The 23,410-nt window shown below is 39.5% G+C and overlaps 1 protein-coding gene across 12 annotated transcripts in view; it reads left to right on the forward strand.

Moving 5' to 3' along the window:
• MEGF10 (multiple EGF like domains 10) overlaps positions 1-23,410 on the forward strand; it is a 364,824-nt gene that overhangs the window by 220,298 nt on the left and 121,116 nt on the right. The window contains exon 1 of one of the 12 annotated variants that reach the window (XM_059916992.1): positions 20,588-20,638. The exons of the other annotated variants lie outside the window; for them this stretch is intronic. The gene's annotated coding sequence lies outside the window, so the exon portion shown is untranslated. Of the gene's footprint in view, positions 1-20,587; positions 20,639-23,410 lie in introns of those variants that run through there. 12 annotated transcript variants of the gene reach the window in all.

Consider the following 23,410-nt stretch of genomic DNA (forward strand, 5'->3'; position numbering starts at 1 on the left):
TCCTGGCTGGCCGTGTCATTTACTGTGTGAAATGTGACACCCTGGGTCAGGATCTAGTCACCCCTAACCCTCTTGACGTTGGGCAGGCTACTTACGCTCTCTAAGCATCTTTTCATACCCTGTGAAATGATAACAGTATATATTTCAAAGAGTGTTACATTTAGCATAGTGGTAGGTACATAGTAAGCTCTCAATAAACATGTTATCATTATTTAACACCAAATAATGTTAAAATGGGGAAGAATAATTAACACGGTTAGGAATAAGTTTTGCTTATGATTTTTATGAACGAATTATTCATGTGCTTAAGTAAGATTCTATTAATTAAATACAGAAGTTAGGAAGTCTGATCTCTGATATACTCTGATATAATCAATAAGGAATTTAAAATATTCTGGAATACAACAACAGTTAAATTTACTCATGGGCCTGAATATTTTTTAATGATGATAGTATCTTATTAAAAGAAAAGTTATTTATCTCTAGTACAGAATTAGGATGAGGCTTTTTTTTTTGTAATTAATTAATTTATCTTTGGCTGCATTGGGTCTTTGTTACTGCACGTGGGCTTTCTCTAGTTGCGGCGAGCGGGGGCTACTCTTCATTGCGGTGCGCAGGCTTCTCATTGCGGTGACTTCTCTTGTTGCAGAGCATGGGCTCTGGATGCGCGGGCTTCAGTAGTTGTGGCACGTGGGCTCAGTAGTTGTGGCACGTGGGCTCAGTAGTTGTGGATCGCGGGCTCTAGAGCGCACTTTCTGGGAATTAGGGTAAAATAGCCAACCCCCTAATCAAGAAGTACGTTCTTGGAATGTGTCTAGAAGTAATCCTTGGAACTTGTGGGAAGAGACTGCATAAAGTGTGAGGGCCCTTCTACTTTTAGCATAAATTGATTCTAGAATATAAACTTCTTGAGCACATGGGATATATATTGTTTATCTCACAGCCCCCAGATAGTCAAGCATAGTGCTATGGACTGAATTGTGTCCCCCAAATTCATATTTTGAAGTCTTATCCCCCCAGTGTGCCTGGATATGGGACCTGTGAGGCTGCGATAAAGATTAAATGAGATCATAATGTGGGGCCCTAATCGAGTAGAGCTGGTGCCCTTATAAGGAGAGGAAGAGACCCCAGAACTTTCTCTTTCCATCATATAAGGACACAGTGAGAAGGGGGCCATCTGCAAGCCAGGAAGAGAGCTCTCACCTGAGACTGAATTGGCCAGCACCTTGATCTTGGACTTCTCAGCCTCCAGACCTGTGAGAAATAAATTTCTGTTGTTAAGTCACCCAGTCTGTGGTATTTTTTTATGGCAGCCCTAGCAGACCAAGACATATAAACTTTTTCTTTTTTCTTTCATTCTTCCCTTTTCCTTCCTTCCTTCCTTCCTTCTTTCCTTCCTCCCTTCCTTCCTTCTTTCCTCCCTCCCTTCCGTCCTTCCTTCCTTCCTTCCTTCCTTCTCTCTCTCTCTTTCTTTCTTTTCATAGAATAGGAACTTAAGCATTTGTGGACCTAATTTTGAGATTATTCAGAACTATAGGGACAGAAGAATAACATGAAGAGGAGAACCTGACCCACAATCCTAATCCTCATTTGAATGGATAATTTTGACCTTGTCTCCCACTGTACACCAGTGAGGCCACCAGGTATCATCATTGCTTAATGGAAACTTCCTCAGGACCCCATCTTTCCTTTAGTGGAGATGCTAACAATTGGTGAACAGTCAATAACGAGTGAGGACCATTGTCCAGAGGATGCGAGGTGAGGGAATGGGTGGACAATTTATGCTTTGGACTTTCAGGTTTTGAACAATTGACCTCTTAGCTATACTTTCATAGGAGGCAGAGGAATTGAAGTAGTGAGAGTGTGAGGGGAGGGTCAGTAACGGAGGCCATGCCAGCCAGGAAGCACCTCACCTGGGCCAGGAGAGGTCAGTTGGTTCTTCCCACTGAGAAGAAGACATCCTCCTTCAAGAAGGGTGAGGACTGTGCCCGAGCCCAGCCAAGGACTCAGCTGCATAGAGTTCCTCAGGAGAGCTAGCCAGATGGTCTACTTTTATTTTGGTGAAGACCAGCCTGGGGCAAAGGCACTTTTCTTCCGCCGTTCAAAAACAAAAACAAAAAGCTTATGACGTGGAGCTCTGCCAAGCTAGGGAAGGAAAAAGAAATCCTGGCGTTTTTTTCAAGGCAGGATGTAAATGATGCTTTGTAGTTTTGTTTGTGCAGCCACTGGGGACTGTTTGGAGGGCCTCCCCGCAGCCCATCACTGCTGTAGGGTTTAATTTTTATGATCGTGATCATCATCCTATAAGCTAACCCTCTAGGTTCAGCTGTCACCTTCCAGTGTAATTGTCTTTGATTGAGGATATTGTGTTGTTATGACATCCAGAGAGCTTCGGAAAGAGATCCCCCAAATTTGCCTTTAGAATTTTAAGTGTGTGCTTATGGGTTGCCTTCTCCCTAAAGGACAAAACTCTGCTCCTTCTGAATTTGCAGAGTTAAGGTGTGGCAGACAGAGACATTACCCCTCTCTCTCTATCCACAGAGGATTTCTTATAGCTTGATCTAAGGAAACTCTTGTCTAGTTGGGGAACTTGGAAGAGAATTTTTCATTTCTTGGCTAGGTTGTATTCTTTGTGAAAATGAGGCTATGTCATTAAGGCCCCAATGACATGTAGATTCATTCCCTGGCACATAAGGGAGACCACAGTGTTTTCATGGGTTAGTGGCTGACGTGCCCTGTCTGTTTCCTTTGATGGGGAATGTGTCAGGCTCCACTGCTGAGGAGGATGGCAACCACGGCCTGACAGGCAGATCTTCAGAACAAAGTGTCAGTCAGTAAATATAGGGCTTCGGAAGCCAGGTGAGTTTTTCACTGAGTTCTAAGAACAAGTTCATTAAAACAAAAGCAGCTTCCCAGTCTCTGTCTAGGAGTTGGATCCATCACAAGTAAGACCCCAGGCAGAGCAAACCTCTTCAGTGTGTACTGGGAACCAGAGTGCACTTTCTTCCATGGTGTGCTCCCTGAGACGTGAGGAGATGACCTCTGCCAGGCTTTGACCACAGTGCCCACAAAGAAAAAGCCGTGTGCAGTGACTGTCCCACCCATTCTTTGTGTCCCAGCAGTTGTTGGCAGCTGAGCAGCTAGGGAGAGTGAAGATGCCTGCGGGTGGTCAGTGTCAGGCTTCAGGATCATTGTTTAAGGCCCAATGGGGACCCCATGTTTAGAGGAAAGAAGTCCAGATGAAGCAAAATTGCTTAAGGAGAGACTGACTTTTGGGACGTTTCACTTCATTGACGTGGTTCAAGTTTTACCTTAAATGTACTTTATGCTGACTTGTGGGAGATGGTGGAATCACCCAAGTTTGAAATTCCAGCATTACTCATGAGCGTAGCTGCCCACTTTTAGAATTGTATCATTTTGAGGTAGTTTTTTTGTGTTTTCTCATCTTGGTGCCAATGAAAAGCATAAACAGTGATGTCAATCTCAAGGTCAGTGTCACTAATCCATATATATATATACTCGCATGGCCTTGGGTGAAACAAACAAATGCTTCTAGAGTGAGGGAGTGTACCTCCCCTTAGAGCTCTACTAGGTGGCCCAGAATGGTGGGATGAGCCATGCATCTGGAGCCAAAAGCTCTTGATCTGAGATCCACGTCTGCCACCGTTTGATCTTAGACACCTGAAAAACTCTTTCATGCCTTATTCCTTATTTATGAGATGAAGAGGTCAAAAAGGCCCTTTGCAACCCCATGGTCTCAACTGGAAGCCTCTGGGGCGTGTCTGGAGGGCAGGGTGCGGCTGAGCGGGTGAGGCTCACTGCCGGCAGCACCCTGAGCAGAGCTGCAGCTTCGCAGTGGCCACGGGGCTCGACACCAAATGGAGGAAGCACAGCCATGTGACCTACAGAGCTTGCTCCTTCTGCCCCTTCTCTGCCCTGGAGAAGCCGAGTGTGAGTTTGGGGACAGCTGCCTTTGTGAGGCTCTTCCTCTGCACTGGCTCCTGATTTTGGTGCAGCCTGGCTGCAACATGTGGAACTTAAAGCACAACTTTAGCAAAGTCCCTGGTTATAGCTAACTTCAGATCAAATCTAAACTACCTTTTTCTATCCACGTTGGATACATTTTCTTCTACTCCATTATGACAGATCTTCAGGAAAACGGATAAAAATGAATTGTTCTCTCTGTGTGTCTGTCTTTTAAAAATTTACACACAAATTAAAAAAAAAAAGAAAGAAAGAAAAGGAATTGTTAACCTTTAAAATCTGATCTCTGCTGCTGTTCCCCAAGAGACCCTGAAAAGAGCGTCCGGTGATGGCACAGAGCCCCAGTTCGGGAGCGTGGTGTGGAAAGCCCATTCCTGCCCCTCTGGGTAACAGAGAACCAGGATTCTCTAATCCACGCCACATGCGGTGACCTGAGCAGACCCGACAGGACAACAGAAGGCTTGCTGTCTCCTTGCCGACCAGTTGCTCGGAAGCCCTGGTACAGCTGTGGCCGGCTTTGTGGGGAAGTGCAGTGAGACTTGATCTTTTAATCTCTTTTCTCCCTTATAGGTATTATAAATAACAACTGGTCTGTAGGAGTACCTGCCAGAAGGGATTGAGATCTGCATTCTGTACTCAAAAAAGCATTGTTTTGTGTCATCTTAGCTTCATTAGCCATTAGAGGAGTGGGGAGGGGGGGAGAATAAAACCCCAAAGCAGAGCTACTTCGATTTGACCCAGAAAGTCCAAGTTGAGGAATTTAGAATTGAAATCGAGGAAGGCAAGGTACTCCAAAACCTCAAATTCCTTAGAACTTCTTTGAGAAAGTAAAAAGTGCACACAAGTCCACATCCCTAAGTTCATTCCAAGTTAAACAAGCGAATTGGAGTTTTGAATTCAGGCAGACAGTGAAGAGCTGGGATTCTGACAGGCAGGGTGGCTTCAAAATGTTGGATGCTCTTTGGTTTCCATTTGCTTAAAGTTGAGAGGGAGCTAAATTGTCCATTTTGGCTTCTGTTTGTTGGTTCTGGAGGAATTGTCATCTGTTTTAGAGCTCTCTAGGAGGGCAGAGAGGTTACATTCTGCCACCTCCCCCCACACCCTGCCCCCCCGCAGAGAAGGCAGTGGTGGCACTTGGCTGACACAGGATCACACAGATGTTATTATGTTTGCTGATGTTTCCCTCCTCCCACCCTTGAGTTCTAGAGACTAGATTACAGGTCCATGCATGATCCATGGAAGAAGGCGTGATGTGTGTTGTAATCATGCAGACAAGTAAAAAAAGAAGCAAACAGGAAGTCCCTACCTATTGGGCAGATATTTGTTACTTACTCCTTAGCATTTGGCTTATTTCTAGTTATTTCTTTTTTAAAACGGTGATAACGTAGGCATAACGTTTGCCATTTTAACCATTTTTAAGTGTACTGTTCTGTGGCATTAAATATACTCATATTGTTGTGCAACCATCACCACCATCCATCTGCAGAACTTTTTCATCTTCCCAAACTGAAACTCTGCACCCATTGAACAGCAACTCCCGGTTTTCTTGTGTCCGCAGCCCCTGGCAACCACCCTTCTATTGACACTTTCTGACTATGAACATGACTACTCTAGGTACCTCATATAAGGGAAATCGTACAATATTTATGCTTTTGTGTCTGCTTTATTTTACTTAGCATAATGTCTTCAAGTTTCATTCATGTTGTAGCATGTTTCAGAATATCCTTCTTTTTTAAGGCTGAATAATATTCTATTGTATAGATATACCACATTTTGTTTATCCATTTATCCATTAATATACATTTGTGTTACTACCACTTTTTGGGTATTGTGAATAATGCTGCTATGACACTGGTATACAAATCTGTTTGAGTCCCTGCTTTCAATTCTTTTGAAAGAATTCAAAAGAGTATGTACCCAGAAGTGGAATTTTTGCATCATATGGTAATTCCATGTTTAATTTTTTAGTTAATGGAAACTCCCATACTCTTTTCTACAGCAGCACAGTGTTTTACTTTCCCATCAACAATGCACAAGGTTCCAAATTCTCCTTATCCTCACCAACACTTGTTATTTTCTGGGGTTTTTTTTTGATAATAGCAATCCTCATGGGTGTGGAGGGGTATCTCATTGTTGTTTTGATTTGCATTTTCCTAGTGATTAGTGACTGTTGAACACCTTTTCCTATGCATATTGGCCAATAGTGTATTTTCTTTAAAGAAATGTCTATTCAAGTTCTTTGCCCATTTTTAACTAGGTTGATTATCTTATTGTTGCTGAGTTGTAGGAGTTTTTGTTTTTCAATATTCTGGATATTGATCCCTTATCAGATATATGATTTGCAAGTACTTTTTCCCATTGTGTGGGTTGCCTTTTCACTCTGTTGATGGTGTCCTTTGATGCACAAAAGTTTTAAATTTTTATGAAATCCAGTTTATCTGGTTTTTCTTTTGTTGTTTGTGCTTTTGGTGTCATATCCAAGAGATCACTGCTAAATTGCTTTTAGATATTTTAACGTATAGCTCCTTTCTCTGTAATACCACAAAAACCGTTACTTGTGTAATTTTATCTTTTGAAGGAATTTTGCTTTGAAATAGCTCTGTTTTTGTTGTTGTTGGCAGATGGACTTGATATAATTTCAGAATTGGTTGATTTCACTTTCACCCTGCTCTATCATCTCTCTTCTCTTTGTAAGGGATCACAAAGGCTCATTGTGGATAAAGAGAAAAGAGAGAGTAAGGGAAAGGCTTAGTTAGAAAAGAGCCTCAATCATTTGTATTATAGGGGCTGAGGAGAGAAAGGCCATATTTCAGAAGTCTGGGGAATATGAGAGGGCCCTTTAGCAATCACGACTTGCAGGAAGTGTATGACACCAAACTGGACTGCCATTTGTCTGAGAAGTCTGAGATTTATTTCCTAAAGCTCATTTTTTTCCCCTCAGGCTGGAAAGATTGTTGAAAAGTGGGCAGAGCTTAGCTGCAAACCTCTAGGGAATTGACACTCAGTCTCCACCCCAAGGACAGAAAAAGTTGTTCCATATCTGAAATGCCTCCAGTGTATAGACAATGACTTTTTAAAATTTTCATTCCTTTTTAGAAAACACCATACATTCCTTTTATTTTTATTAAATGCTGCCCTGATTCTTCTAATAGCGTAGAAAATCCTTTTCCCGCTTGCCAACTTCTCATACTTTACTCACTGTTATTTCTGGGTTATATTCTATGCACAAAGCACCATTGATAGTAACCACACATCCAAAACACCATGGATATTGCTTGGTATAAAAATCCAACTGGGGAGTGCATCATAAATTTATACAGTCTCATCCTCGAAGAGCAAATTAAACACAGAGAGAGAGAAGGCCTCAAGGACATTCTTCTTTACACTTGATTGTTCCACAAGAATATTTACAAGGTATATATGCTGTAGTCTTTTCTCATTTCTTATGTTACAACCATATGTCACGACTTCTGTAACACTGGGCCTCTGTTTACTTGAGACAACTCTGGTTAGGTGAGTATTGGTTTGTTTCCCTACCTGGCATGTGTTCAGATAAGAGATTTCCTGCTTGTACGTCTGGTCTAAAGAATGGTTTTCTGTGCTAGTAATTGTCCCCGTGCTACTGCCTGCACAGGGATACAGAGAGCTGTGGGTGTCTGGATTTTTGCAGTTTTAAAAAGTTGAGTGATGGCGTACTTTTTAAAGGCAACTCTTTTCAAATGAACTGCAGTTTAATTAATAGATCCCCACTGGCCTCCATACACAGATTTGAAGGAATCAGTGAACAGCTTTACTGGGGACAGGAGCAATGGCAATAAGTTTCCCTAATATGTATGTTATAGAATGAGATGTTAAGTTCCTAAAATCCAATTTGGTGGTTAGTTCATAGAGCCCAAGGCATCCAAGGAACTGGTATCCTGAGAAAGCACCTTCCCGGTGTTGCATATTAGCTGCATATTTTAAAGTCATAATTAGCTGGGGAGCTAGCAAATGCGTCTCATCTGCAGCATCCCATCGTAACTCCTAATTTGAATGTCTGCAAGTAGGCACCACAACAAAGCCAGAACTGGGCCCCTCCTGGTCTTGCCCTGCTCCTTCCTCTCCCCATTGTGCCTGTTTATCATGGGCTGCAGGCAAGTGTGGTGGAGCCTGAAGGAGAGAGAAGCAGAATTCAGAGCGAGCGGCCCAGGCCCTGCTCCCAGCTTAACTGGCACCAGGAAAAATGCCTTCAGCTGGCTCGGGGGCTTGTGCACTCCAGGCTTTGCTTGTTTGCCATGGAAATCCTGGTTGTAACAGAGGCCGCTGCCATTCAGACAGTGAGAGGGAAGCTGCTTTCATGGGGAGGCTTTTTTGGCACCGTGTCCGACATACACTCCAGTCAATCACGGTAAAGTGCCTAATAACAGATGTGGTAATTAAGCCTGAAGAACTCTGTCTCTATTTTTTATTGCAGGGAATAACAAAGTGCCTCATTAAACCTCCAATCACGCTGATTTTTGAATTGGGCATCCTGATGTCATCAAAAATGACATCTCTGCAAGAGCTTTCTTCGTAAGTCCTTATCAGCCTAGGGTGCTGCCAGGCACAGGGTGGATCCGTCTCGGTGAGGACAGCTCTGTTCTCTCTGGTCTGCCCTTTGCACTCCAATGCTGCAGCATATGCAGATTCCTAGGGCACCATCACATTCCTTTAAGTACCTTGGATAAAATTAGACAGTTTTAGCTTTTATGTGCTTGTGTGAATATAAAATGCTCCCTGAATCTCTTTGGTCCAAATTATACTGCTTGTAGCAAGACATTAACTTCAGCTTTCAATCCTAGAAAGGTTTCAAATAACCTGAAACCATGGTAAATTACCATATTTTAATAAGATAAATTATCTTGGAAAAAGATTTAATTGCATCTGAAAAGGTCTGTCTTTGATTGTGGCAGTTTTTAAGGCAAATGTCTTCATTAAGGTTGTTTTCCCTTCTTTCTTTTTTAATGATGAACGTGAGTCTGGCTCATCATGGAGAAAATGAATCTAAGAATTTAATAACTTGGGCCAGGTAGAAAAAGTGTATGTCCTCAATAGTAAGAGAACATGGCTTGAAACTTTCTCTGGAGCACTTCCTGGATTGTTTAGAGCTGGGTCTATGTGACCGTTGGTGCTCTTGGGAAAGACAGCCAAGTGCTCTGCCCATTTTTGATATGTCTCTACATGACTCTATTGGATAGTGTAGATTTGGAAACAGCATTTATATCATGGAGATGATTTTTTATTTGTTTCTAATCCAGTGTGGCCATAAGCATAGAGATGTTTAAGTATTTTGAAAAGGCCCTGGATCCCATTTTATAAAATTATTGACTCATACCCTTGTCTCCTAATGCATAATTTTGAGTTTTTCAGGATATTGCCAAGAGAATTTGTAGTTGATTATATTCTTAAATTTAGCTCTCTTAATCTAATCCACTGAAGCAGATGATTCATAGAGCATAATCAAGATTTAATTTAATTTCAACCCAGGTATTAATAAAGCATAAACTTGACCTGCTCATCTAATTAGCCTTGAACAAGCAGTTTGTATGTATTTAACATTTGTACACACACATACATGGAAAGGGATACTAATGTTAATGGCACTCCGTATTTGTTTACTCAAATGACACCTAATATTTATAAATCACTTTTTTACTACTTTTATCCATTTAGACATTTTCTGCCATTGATGTCTTGCCAAATATGAAAGTAGGCACGTGCACACAGACCTTACCACATTAAAATTTATTTTAAGAAACTATCTCTATGTACACCTTGCATCAAGAAGTGAGACCTCCTAGGTACAGTAGGAAAGACCTGTGGTTCAAGAGAAGACTGTTGCTGGGATTATTCAGTTGCTGGAAAAGCAAAGCTTTTCTTTAAATAAGATTCCTATTAGTTTTCTTATATTTTCTTTAACAATAGCAAGATCGTCTGGGATGATACAGCTCATGTTTTAGTTCCCGTTCCATTGCTGGGAAAATGTTTCTATAAATTCAGAGAGATACCTTTCGGATTAAGTGGAAACTTGGCCAGCAGAGTGGTCCTGAGCTAAAGCGCCACCTCCTGGTAGAACAGATCACTTCAGGGATGGTTTCTCAAAGTTACTCGGGCGTTTTCCCCAGGTATGGATCCCGTTCTCAGTTATTAATCTCTCACCTCAAGCCTGTAGACTCATATCAACTGTCTGTGACTCACAGGATACAATCCCCTGACTACTCTTCAGCCTCTCAGATCACTGCTGAAAACGATGTGGATGTTGCATGCCCCACAGCCCCAAGTTTTGACCTATCTCAATTAACAGCCGTTTATTGAACATCTGTTATATTCTTACCAATGGGGAGAGAAGTAGAGATCAAAGAGGAGTGGAATGAAAGACAAGACAAAGACACGGACTCTGCTTTCAAGGAGCTTGTAGTCTAGTTGAGGAGAGGGGGTTGGTTATGTGAAAAGATGACCAGCAGCACAAGGTAACATACAGATGAAGGATGTGGAGAGTTGGTTCCATCAGAGATTTCTATGCAGCCTTTAGTGAAAAGACCAAAGAATATTTTTACTTATGTCCTGAAAACATCATTAATTAGATATGGAATGAGAGAATAAATTATTGCAAAGAGACAAATAAGTTGACAGGAAGCTTATGTAATGGTTTGAATTTCAAACAGTTAGGGGAGGTGTACATGTTGACCCAAGGGAATCATAGAAATTAATCATAGACCCTTTCAAATTAGCAGAGCAAGAAAAATATAATCCATGCAGGAAACTTTTTCCATCCTCCATAGATTCTTCAATTGAGCTAGGCTTCATGTATAGTTTAAATCCATTATATTTTATTTTCCCTTTTAAAATTAAATGATTAGAAAGTTTAAAACCTTGAACAAATGACAGTAATATAGTTTATAGGGACTTATTCATAAGAAGGAAATTAAGGTATTCAGTATGATGGGGTCAACTTAATCTTGAATGCTTTGTGCTGCCTGTAGTTTCCAATATTTATGATAAAATGAAGATACTACTATTAGAAATTTTGAAATTAAAAAAAGAGTCAAGGAAGGGTATTTATAATAAAGGGAAAAGACAAATGACATTTAAAAGATCAAGAACGGAGGAAGGGAAGAGATTAAAAAAAATGTCATAAATTGCAAAGCCTGTGGCCCTGCAGAGTTCAGAACTCATGGCTTCAGTTCAAATACCTTTAGCTTTTTTGGTTCAGATTGCCCTTAAAGAGTTATTAGAATCTGCTTGAAAGTAAAGGTATTAATCACCATGAAACCTATAACTATATTGATGTTAATGTTACAGTTTATTTATTTATTCTTAGTGTTATACTTGGTGTGCATTTATGCCCACCTGTGCTTTTCATTTTCTTTCCTTGTTTGGGTAATGTATGACACTTATGTACATTCGGGGTCCATTAAAATCTTCTTTTGCTTGTATCACAATGTGACCTTCATCAAAGACCATCAAAGGCCTCAGGTAGTTCTCAAAATGAGCTTAAAGTTCTTTTCCTTTCTATATTTCAAGGATATATTTAACATGACTTTATAATATAAACTTTCCCTTTTCTAAACTATATTTATATTGCACTTCATGAACGCGTTGAAGCAGGGTGGTCCTTCAGTTACAGTAGACTGTAATAATCTGCTAATTATTGAGGGTTTGTTCTGGTGTGTTCCCAGACATTGTTTTTATGATGAAGTTTGCTGGGATGGGTCCCTCTACCAGCCCACACAGAAAGGCCCTAGGAATTGTGCTCTTCAGCCATGGGGACTCAACTGTCCCCAAGAGTTCTTAGCACAGCAGAAGGCTGCCATTGAGAGTTTGGTTCCATTGCTCCTTTGCCCCTGACTCCTGTACCTTTCTTTGTTACTTATATTGCGTGAATCCCAGTGCATCCTGGTCCCTCCCTTTGCTGCTCCCAAATGTATACTCATGGTCACCTCACTTTGCCCACAGCTGAGATGAATATAGGTCTACAAAAATCATGACCAAATGTAGCCATGTTTGAGCAGGGGTGCTTACTGAGAATAAAGGAATGCCAATGAAAAGAAAACCTTTAGCTTTTAAATGAACTTACAGAGTAACTAACTATTAATTAAGCCCTTGAAAGTGTCCATAGGTTCTCTATAGAAACAACATAATTTTTTTCTCTAATTTTGAACAACTATTTTTCTAGCAAAGGTTTAATTGCTTTTCTATGTTTATATTCACTAGTATTGTAATCATTTTATTTCAACTCCAGGATTTCCCTTTGTAGTAGTATAGTTTAGCAATTAAATGGGATAAAATCTTGAAATATTATTGAGCCCTCCATATGTGGTAAGAATATGTAGAGATGAACAGTGTACCCTTTTGATATCAGGGAGTTTACCAGCTAGTGGAGAGATGAGTAAGAAAATGGTGAATAAAATAGTGTCTGTTATTACTCTGACAAAGTCCACATCATCTACTCCCCGGATGCCCCAGGGGTTATGAGGGCAAAGAAGAAGGATGTCTAGGTTGGCCTGGGAGCTCTTCTAAGAGGAAGTAACCTTTGATTCTTGAGGAACTAGTGAAAATTAAGTTGACCAGATAGTTAAGGGCATTCCAAGAAGAAAGAACAGCATGGGGAAAGACATAGAGGAGTGAGAACGTGTAATATTTTGGGAAATTCAAGTAGCAAGGATTGCTCAAGTGATATTTAGAAGTGATATATACCTGTGGGAATTTGCTGGGTGATAAGGCTCAGTTTGGGCTTTACCACAAAGGCAAACTCTCAAAAGCTTTTAAGTATGAAAGTGTGATGTTCTGATATGTGTTTTGAGAGGATTGGTGGCAGCATGGAGGATGAATTGGAGGTTAATTGGAAAAAGGATAAATTGATCAAACTGAAAAACTAGTCAAAAGTTTGTGGTTCTTTGATGTGTATAAAATTGATGACTGATAAGAACCTGCAGTACAAACAAACAAACAAACAAAACAACTAATACTAAAAAAAAAAAAAAAAAAGTTAGTGGTTCTAGGTCTTGGTTTTAAAACCTACTTTATCTTTACAACAAAAGGTCAAACTAAAGGACCAATACCACAGAACTGTTTATTGCTGTAGTTAGAATGAAGAATGAAACTAAGTTAATAATAAATGATAGAGGCATATATTTCTCAACTCTTTATTTTGTATTCCAGTGTTAAAATAAAATTAAAAACTTAATGACTCAGGAAGAGCCCCCCCCCCCAAAAAAAATACTGGCCATTTCCTCATTCCTGATAGAAGTTTTTGATAAGATATAAAAGTGATAACCAATTTAAAATGCTGGGACCATACTAAGTAGATACAGTTGGACTGAAAATGAATTTAAAAGTACATTGGAAAGCAGATAAAAATTGCCAAATGCTGTGTTAAAAAATAATTATAAAATCATCCTAGAATATACAAAGCTTATAAATACTTGCAGTAAGAGATAACGACTCTTGCAGTGATTTTGCCATTGGAAAATTGCCTTAAGCCCTAAAAAATAATGAAAAATAAATTAATGAGAAATATTTCCCATAAGAAGATCAAGCATATTTGGCTGAGAATGAGAGAGAAAAATTAAAATGCCCATAAGAGTTGTAAAATTATGCCCTATTTCAAAGTAACAAAGTCCTCCCCCAGAATTTTTAAAAAATAAAAGGTACTTTAAGTTATATAAGAGATGTACAATGGACTCATAGTACATAAAAATTATTAGTTCTTGAAAAACCCATAATTTGAAATATATGTATTTTCAACAGATTTTTATTTGTTCAATTTACCAACTCCAAATCTTGCTGGAGAAGTTCTACCAGATCCAAACCTTTTTCTTCTTTAAACTAGTTTTCTTTACTTAAATTCTTTATTCAAGTCTACATACTTGACTCTTCTCTATACTTTATTATTCTTTAAAGTTATTTATTCATTCATTTGTTCTTCATTCATTCTTTTGCCCTCCTCTCTGTGAGGTGCTGTTCTAAGTACCAAGGATATTACAAAGAACCAAAAAGGCATCATTGCGCTGAGGAATTGGGGGAATGTCCATTTATCTTTCATCAACTCCTTTGCCTCAGCCATTAGCAAAACTTTTATGAGGCTGTGTCTACTCTGCTCCTTCTATGCAGAGATTGGGTGGACATAACTCATGGTGAGCTCCTCCTCCTTGGAATGAGAAAGCGCATTCACGAGTTACCTGATTAAAGTCTTGGCCATTTGTCAATATTTTAAAGTTAAACTTTTATAAGAACCCCAGGGCCTATAACTTGTATATTTGTGTTCTGTTAAGACTGGCATCAGCCGCAGAAAAAAAAAGTAATTTCGTCTTTATTATCTTTGTGTGTAGCAGTTCATAATATTGTACAGGACAAACTGATAGGATCTTGCATTTTGGTCCAGTATTAGGCTAAGGAGAAGCTATTTATGAAATAGGTTTGTGACTTTGGGCATACACGTAATTTCTCTGGGTCACAGCATCATCATCTGTGAAATTAGGATACTGGACCAGCTTCCTGCTAATGGTCACCTTCACACAAAAGTCGATGAATCATAGGCATTCTGGAGGTTTATAAGAAAGGCAAATGGAAAATACAACTCTCATTTTAAGTTTCCTTGCCATTAAACCTGCTTTCCTGGCTGATATTTCTGAACAGGAAGTAAAGCGAGAGAGAATCAGTGACCCATCAGTGATCAAAGTTTGACACTGAGCCAGACTAGAACGTCAGTCGCTATACCTTCCTGTCCCCATGGCATCCAGATCCTGAATTTTCCTAAAAATGGCAGAGAAGGACAAATAAGATACAGGGAAATCAGAAGAGAGTGTTATGGATAATGTGAATGAAGGAAGTAGTATGGAGAATGGCTCTTAACTTTCCTATCAATATGAGATTGTTCTCAAACTATTATTCAGGGTCAGACAGAGTCAATTCTTGAATAAAAGATCTGTCTCGATACCACAGGAAGTGGTGCTGCTGCTTCAGCATGTGGCACTTCATCTACTAAAACAAAGCCCTATTTTTAAGAGTCATAAAGTTGGGGTTTGGGTTGTGGCTTCTTATATTTGCACATAGATGCTGTTGGTGAGGAAGCGGAAGTGGGAGAGATGGCAGCCCCAGCATTTTCGCCAGAATGTCCTGCCAAGTGCAGCTTTGAGTAATTACCTTCTGCCTACTTACACTTCCTCAGCAATTTCCTCACATTTTTTCTCAAATCTTCAAAGCTTTTGCCCATGTGGGCTTAAAACCATGTGGATAAAAGTGTCCAGACTCTTTTGTGGCAATGCCTGCAGCTAGAGATGTCTGTGGTCACTCTGCATCCTGGTCTGGATTAGTGGTTCAGAACTGAGTAACCCTGGGAAGAATGGCAGTGGAGTTCCGCTGTCATTGATTATTTGAACCATCTGTACAGTCTAAACATGGAAATACCTTATGTACTTTCCAATTCACATTTTCAGTTTTGACGAGGATGTTGCTTGGTCACTTGAAGAATCTAATTTTGAATGAATTTGCATTTCAAGAGGCTCCAATGCACAGATGGAGTATTATTTTAGGAAGACTATGACTATTATACCTGATGGAGCGGTATTAATAATGTGACTGGAGTTAAGAAACCTGAGTTCTGTGATCTACTGTCAGACTACCCACAGACTAGCTCCGTGATCATGGTCAGGTCATCCTAACTTGGGCCTTCAGTTATTCCGTTCATAAAACGAAAGGATTTTGACTGGATTCCATAAAACCATAAACTATAACTTTCTGTTCTATTTTTTAGCACAAACGCTCTGTGGAACCCAGGATATGTGTAGTGCTCTGGAAAATTTTGGGGAGCGAAATGAATGTTAAAAACTTCAATTATATGGCCTGTTATGAAGTATTAAAAATAGAGGAATAGTATGTGTGTAAGACACATGTGTGTGTGTGTGTGTGTGTGTGTGTGTGTGTGTGTGTGTTTGCCTTAATAGAATCTAGATAGATGCAACTGACAGGAGACTTTTCTAAAATCTTGGTTCCATAGAAATTCTTTTCCTCATGGGGTTTGTGTTCCTCTGTTGTCTTCTCTAAGAAATTATCTTTGAGGAAAGTAAGGCTTGACTTGGATTGCTCAGCTGTGCCTAATGGTGAGTGTCTCAGGAATTGAGGGTTAGCACAATGACCTAGAGTTGGACGAGCAGGTTCCCCTTGTCATGCCAGTGATGGGGGCAGATGAACGTCGTCATCTTTCCTACTATAGCAGCATGCACCATTGAAACGGACCTGCCTGAGAGGAGAGGGACTGTGCAAATACTTAGGTTTCCTGTTATCGTTCTGTCCTCCCCCCAGCCCTGTGTGCAAGGAAAGACCTAAGATGCTGATGACACTCAAAGTATCCTGCTGCACATCAGAGAATTCTACTGATATTTTCTCCTCTTACCCTTTAATTTGACTTTTCCTTTCTAAAGGAAATTGCCTTATTTTGTCATTCATTCTGTTTCCGTTGGATTTTTTCCTGCTTGTACTGTGTCAGGGGATTGGTCAAACTGAAATGTCCAGCTTCTTTAATTAGTATTGTTGGTTGAAAGAAAACAAAAAACAGTAGTCTCCCTTTCTTTCTGGGCTGATCAAGTTCTATTTTCTAGTTCATTTTTCTTATGCACATTTATTCCTGGACTGCCTGAGGTCTCATGAAGTGTTTGGATATTTTACCTTGAGTAAATCTTAAACCATGATATTCAATGCCATTCCTGACCTGGCTCTAAAATTCCTTTTCTACTCACTTGATTTTCTACTCTGTGCTCCAGACAGCCTTGCCCATTTGCTTTTCCCTCTGGGAAGCTGCTTTCTCTTGCTTTTGCTCCTACTCGTTCCTTTGGGTACAACCTCCCCTGCTCCATCTACCCAGCACAGCCCTCAATATGCTCTTATCCCACTCTCCAGCTGGAAATACTTTCTTAACTTCCATACTTATTTTGTAACCTCTTTTGACCCTAATCATAATTTTTATTGCCTTGTTATTACTATCCACATGATACAGCTCTCACATTAGTTTAGAAACTCTTGGAGGGCAGAAATGTCCCTGACCAATGTCTGCTGATTGAGAAAACAAATGTTTGTTCTTCAGCAAAGGCTTTGAACAATGTCTATGTGAAACATTGTTAAAATAATTACATTATTAGGACAGTTGATGAAATTTGAATTAGGTCTATAGGTTAGATGGTAGTTTAGCATCAGTGTTAAATTTCCTCAGACAGTTGGGTTATACATAGGTGAATGTTCTTCTTTTTAGAAAATGTAAATTGAAGTATTTAGAAGTATTTGCTTATGTACAAATTACTCTCAAATGGTTAAAGAATATGTATATATATTGCCTATATATGTGTATGTAGATAGAGAGTGATAAAGTAAATGTGGCAGAGTGTTAGCAACTAGTGAGTCTGGGTGAAGGGCACTCTTTGTTCTATTTTTGTAGCTTTCAAATATATTTGAAATTGTTTTAAAATAAAAAGTTAACAAAATGAAATAATTAAATTCTATATGCCATCTAATCAAAGATAATCACAGAAGACTAGGAATAAAGGAACATGTATTGGTAGATGAAAAATTAACTTATGGAAAAGTCTAGAATCCATTCATTTAATATTTTACAAATGACATTGCACATATCACGTGATGAACTCTCCAAGTTGTGAAGCAGATCAACTCTTCTGGATAGTCAGATGTTAGATGGTTAAGGATAAATGGCAGGATAATTTGGGACAGTGCTTTGTGTGGAAAAGCAGCAGATGCACCTTAAAACACAGGTATTGTGAGGTCATGCCTCTAGGGACGCAATAAGTCAAAGTGCAATTAGAAGTTGATGGGCTCTTGCCAGGAGTTCTAATGTAGAGAAAAGATTTCAGAAGCATTGCAGGTGGTTTCTTTTGTGTACAACTGATACTGAAGATGCCAACTAAATGGCGGGCATTTTTGAGAGCTATTTTGGAAGTCAAAATATTTTTGGTATAGACATAGTGAAATATAGGCATATTGGATATCTATTGCTGTGTAACAAATTACCTCAAAACTTAGTGGCTTAAAACAACAAACATTTATTATCTCACAGTTTAAGTGGGTCAGGAATTTGGGAGAAGCTTAGTTGGTGGGTCTGGCTCAGGGTCTCGTGAGGTTGTAGCCGGTATTTCAGCAGGGACTACCATCTTCTGAAGGTTTGACAGGGGCTGGAGGATCCACTCACATGGCTGTTGGCAGGAGGCCTCAGTTCCTCACTATGTCCATCTCTCTATAGGGCTGCTTGAGTGTCTTAATGACATGGCAGCTGGCTTCCTGCAGAATGGTGATCCAAAAAGCAAGATGGAAACTGCAACGCCTTTGATGACCTAGGTTTGGAAGTTATACTCTGTCAGTTTTGCAATATCCTATTGGTTACATAAGTCTATTCATTGTGAGAAGGGTTTACACAAGACAGAATTCATTGGAGGCCATCCGGGAGGCTGGCTACAACAATAGGGTATAATTAGTGCTGCCAAATCATAGCTGTTGAAAAAGGGAAAGAAGGAGTGTATCTTATAAAAGGGATAAAGGGCTATTTTGTTGTTGTTGTTGGATGGGCCAAAAAAATTAGAGATCTTTATGTTGGGAAGAATAGGTAGGAATATTACTGAGGAATATTAAATTGTGAGAGTTTAGGAAAATAAATATAATTTTATTTACTGAATTCTGGAATGAGAAGTAGTGTTTGAAGTTTTGAAGTTTGAAGTCTTTTTCTAATAAAGAAGAGATGTATTGTTTTCCCAGTAGGAGATAAAAATAGACTGAACCAAGAAAATATAACTGGGATTGAGAATGGTTTAAACCCCAAACAGCCCTCCCAGATATCAACCCTATTTTCTAGTATGTCTCCCAATCCTGCCAATTCTTTCTTTCATTGCTTTCTCACATACTTCCCATTCCTGAGGCTACCACCCTGGGACAGGAGATCCCATGTTACACCCGAAGACACTAACCGCCACTCACTTTCTTTGCCACCAGGAGGCAATCCCTTGGTTGGATTTTGAACACCTACTCTGTGTTAACCTTCAAAACACCTCTTTCATCAAATAATGCACCCTGCTCATAGACTTAAGTGTATTCCACTGCTGACAGAATAAAACCATCTGAACTCCTTAGCCTGGGGCTCCAGACCCTTCATCAAGAAGTTCTACCTTCCTTTCTAGCACTGCTTCTCATGATTCCTTACAAGACCTCCTGCTCTCCACTCTCAGGGCTTGATTCACACTTTTTTCTCTGCTTCATGGCCCTTCCCCATTATATTCATTTACCCAAAGGCTTCCTTTAATCCTGATGTGATGCTGAGGGCAGATCGCAGATGTTGCAGTCATCAGCCAGCCATGTTCGAATCACTGCTCTGTTTTAATTGATTTCAAGTGAAACATTTAATCTCAGCCAATGAGATTATGCATGTGAGGTGCGAGGTACGAGGTATGCACTCAGTGATTTCTAGTTTTTCTCCTTTTGGAAACATTCTTTTCAAGTTTGACCTCTTTCATGAGCCTTCACTGCTCACATCGATTTTTCTATCTTCTTAAAACTCTGGCAATTCTTTCTACATTGACTCATTTGAACTCATTTGAACAAATAATTATATTTTATTTATAATCTTCCTCCCTAGTAGATTTTGAACTATTGAAGCTAGAGACCATGCTTTATAAGTCATAATACTCCCCACAGTTGCTTGCACTTAGATCCTTAGTGAGTACTGTTTGTGGACTTTTTTCCATATGTTGTAGGAGATGGATTTACAGGGATGTTGTAGAGTACTTTCCAAAGTTGATGATGAGCGGGTGACCATAGCCTCCCCAAAAGTCTCCCTTAATGCCAGCTAGATTACACCTGTGGGGCGGCTGGTTAAGTAGGTGAGGCTGTACCTCTATGTTACCCCAGCAGCTCTTTCAGTCTTAATCCTTAATTGTGGCTGCATCCTGCTGCGTTGAGACGGCCAACGGTTGTGGCCGTTCTCCGTGTGGTGTGAGCCCCTCAGGGTATCTCAGTGCCTGGCAGCCTCAGGGGTTTGCCCAGTTTTTGCTTGATGTGAGGTGCTCAGTGAATGCCAGAACTGATATTAAACACCCACTTCGTGCTAATGTGTTGGGATTTTTTTTGGTTGTTTATAAAATCCTTATAAGTTTATAAAATAGGATTTGAGAATATTTTTCTTTTTTTAAATGTTAATAGCCACACTCATTTAACTTTTATTATTAGAAGCTTCCAAGGAATGCTGGGGGGCTGCCATTACACCATGATTTAGTTTGACTTAGAAGCATAGCTTGGTTGTGGTATTTGATGTTAGCAAAATGATGTGAGGATCCCCAGATGAAAATAGATAGCATTGTACTGCTTCCAATGTGTAGTTATGCTTGAGTAAATTAATACGTTATTAGAATAACTAGCTTTGGGTGGTGAAAATAGAAATCAGGACAGGTCCTCAGGGATTCCTTTTATCGGTGAAGTAGTATTTCCCATGGAAGTCCCCGTCTGAGGTTGTTCTTGGGGCAACCAGCAAGCGTTACTCTTTTGACATCTTGACTACCCTGAAGCTGGACCTTTGATACTCTATTCACAGGTTCAGAGCTCCAGGAAGCATACAGCACATCTGGGCAGCCTTTCTGAGTGATTCAAGGTAAAGCTAGTACATCCTTTATAGATAACGTGATAGAGTGATCAGTAGACTAGGTGACTCTTGGTATCCAGGGGGGAAATTGTGAGAATGAGGCTGTTCTTAATCAATAAATCACTTTTCATCGAGAGAACTGTGAGAGGATTTTAGAGTAGTGAGCTTGAAAAAACAATGGGTAAGGGCATCCAAGTTATTTCTATGTGTGCACTTAATGATTCTAGTAAGGAAATAGATTTTAGAGCCAGAAAGAATTGTCTGGAATCATTTATCCTTCTGTTGTTGCAAAAATAAATTAGCAAGTCAACGCCCCAGTATTTATTTCTCCCTAACACACTGATAAAGAAACTACTCCCTGTCATCACAACTCGGACTCATCCATTGTAAGGATTTTATTCAACCTGATTGTTTATTGAGGTTTTTGTAGTAGAATTAGCAAAGCCTGCCTTCCCAGTAGGCAGTAAGAGTTAACTCTGCCTGCTGTGTTTCCTCTTTCTAATAGGAGCACTTTAGCGATGCTAATCAGTTCTACTGATTTTCTGTTTTGATTTTTCCATAATAATTAAGTGAATGATATGGAATGCAATCAAGTTTGGCACTAGGGGGTTCATGCAAATGTCTCTTTATTTTTTTACATTTAAAATTTTGTTGAACGTAACCATGAGGAAAATTATTTGAAGGCAAAGACTGGGTGGGTAGGGGTAGCTCAATATCCAATTTAGAGTTTTGAATATTTTCAAAATGTCTGTTTCAAGGAAGCATATCACCACTGTGTTGCCTTTTTTTTTTCAGTTGAAATAATGCTATTTTGTAAAGATTGTATTTTGTTTTCATTTGCGCTCTAAGATTATAGTGTCAGACAAGATGGCACAGCTTAAAAGAGAAATGAGGAAGAAAAATGTTTATTGAAGTTTTTTCCTTCAGGACAGACACAAAGGAAAAAAGTACACACATTTACTCATCAAAACCTACAGAAGAAAACAAATCAAAAAGGGAAAAGTTATATGAAATGCCTTACCCACTTGTTTTGATTGCCTATCAGTGACAAGACAAACAAAAGGAAGGACCACCCATGTTTCTGAATATAGAGAAATGTTGCATTTCTATACTCCTTTACAGCTCATTGGCACATTTGTGAAATGTCTTCTCCCCCTACCATGTATCAATATAACATATGAATTATTTTCTTAAATGGTTTTAATCAATTCATGTGAGTTTGCACGATCCCTTCTTCTTGATTTAGCAATTCTTTTTGCTTTGAACATTTTATACTTTAATGTAGATTATTCTAGAACTCAGTTAATTTTCTAATTTTGATTTGGAAAATGCTTTGGGAATAAGAGACCGAGTGGCATATATACAAATTTAAATGTACTGATATTTTCCCTTCCATGAATGCCGCCAGCAACTTTGCAGTGCAGTTTGATTTTTCTGTATGCTGAATTTCAGAAGCAATAAGGAGGTGACCAAATTCTGCTTTTTCTTTTTTTTTCTGCCATCCCCTTCGTGAGGTTAAACCCTTCACAGGGCCATGCATCAAGTGCAAAACAAAAAGAGATACCAAATTAACACTAAAATTTTTACATTAAAACAGAACACAGGGACTTCCCTGGTGGCTCAGTGGTTAAGAATCCACCTGCCAATGCAGGGGACACAGGTTCGAGCCCTGGTCTGGGAAGATCCCACATGCCGCAGAGCAACTAAGCCCATGAGCCACAACTACTGAGCCTGCGTGCTGCAACTACTGAAGCCCACGAACCTAGAGCCTGTGCTCCGCAACAAGCAAAGCCACCGCAGTGAGAAGCCCGAGCATCGCAACGAAGTGTAGCCCCCACTGACTGCAACCAGAGAAAGCCCGCGGGCAGCAACGAAGACCCAACGCAACCAAAAATAAAATAAATAAATAAATTTATTTTTAAAAAAAAGAGAGAGAACACAGCCTCATCCTTTTTCTTGGCAGTTTGATTCATTGCTTCCAGCAATTTCCAACTTTACAGACTAAACATTTCTAATTGGGAAATGGATGGTTTGAGTCTGAGTTGGTCACTCAGGATATAAACTTTCCAATTTGGGGTAATTGTTTGTGAGTAGTTGGCAGATTACTGCTGACCAGCTCTTGTTTTGTCTTTAGGAAAGAATGAAAGTTAAGATACATATTTGACACTTCATTGAAACAGAACACTTACCTGACATAGATAAGGCAATGAGACAGAGAGATATTTGCCATGCTTATTTGTTACAACCAAAATATAAAAGGTTTACGTTTTTTGATGGATGAGGAAACCATCACAGTATATTACATGTCCTTAACTGTGAAATGGGAATGATAAAAATACCTACGTAAGTTACTGTGCAGACTAAATAGGTAATTCACATAAAAGGTTCAGCACTGTGCCTGGCACAGAGTAATAGGTCAGGAAATGTTAGCTGTTATTGTTTATCATCATCATCATCATCATTACGTTGTATTTATTTCTGTTAAGTAGCATAGCTTCTTTAATTATATCATGTTAAGCTTCAGATCTTACAACTTCATGATGGTTAGCCTGTGAGAAACATCAGTAATTTGAATTAATTTATAAGCAATATTTTGGCTACTCATTTATGCTTTATATGTTGGAATTATTTCATGATGATTGAAATCTCCCTCTTAAAGATTTCACTACCTCTCATAGTGGCTTACATTCATTATCTTTTAATTATCCTACAAATCCATGGCGTTTATTCCTTATTCCAAATCAAACATTTTCTTTTGTTTTAGCCTTTGTGGATTTAGAG

The sequence above is a fragment of the Balaenoptera ricei genome, chromosome 3 (assembly GCF_028023285.1).
Source record: "Balaenoptera ricei isolate mBalRic1 chromosome 3, mBalRic1.hap2, whole genome shotgun sequence".
In the NCBI taxonomy this organism is placed as follows: Eukaryota; Metazoa; Chordata; class Mammalia; order Artiodactyla; family Balaenopteridae; genus Balaenoptera; species Balaenoptera ricei.